Genomic DNA, 654 nt, shown 5'->3' on the forward strand with positions numbered 1-654 from the left:
ACATGTGTTGTTGGAGTCGTGGTTAGCGCGTGCATTAATTTTCCTTAAAACAGTCGTAAATAACTCATGATGTCTTCGCCTCGCGTCTAAACCGTACCTCAATAAAAACAAACGATGGCACCGCCGGAAAAAAAATCACCGATAATGACATAATGAAAGTTCGTAACCCCCCGCAAAAAAAAAAGTTCGTAACCCAACCACCAGTCATGGTATGGCCACGAAAAGAAATAGGCTCATGAACGAAGAACCGCGGCAAAGCGCACGGCAATTTGTAGTAAAAGTTTTATTAGAGCAACTCCAACACGGCGACCCATTACGTCCGCGTGCGTGCGTTTGGATCGGCGCGGATAAAAAAGTCGGTCAACGCGCCGACTCAAACGGACGTGTGTCCGCTTTTCGTCCACCTGTCGACCCATTTTCGGTCCATTTTTGAGTCGAATTTGCGTCGGTGCGGACACGAAACGGACGCGCGCTCGCCCGCCTACTCCTCCCCTGGCCCATTGGTCGGTGGTAGCCTCCACTATTTTCCTCCATTTTCTTCAAAACCCCCCCGCCTGCACGCGCTCCCACCACTCGCCATAGACACCGACCTCGATGTCGCCGCCGGCCTCGCCTCTCTCACCTCGTCCGGCATCACGTCCCCCCCTCCCCCCT

Source organism: Triticum dicoccoides, chromosome 3B, assembly GCF_002162155.2.
Source record: "Triticum dicoccoides isolate Atlit2015 ecotype Zavitan chromosome 3B, WEW_v2.0, whole genome shotgun sequence".
In the NCBI taxonomy this organism is placed as follows: Eukaryota; Viridiplantae; Streptophyta; class Magnoliopsida; order Poales; family Poaceae; genus Triticum; species Triticum dicoccoides.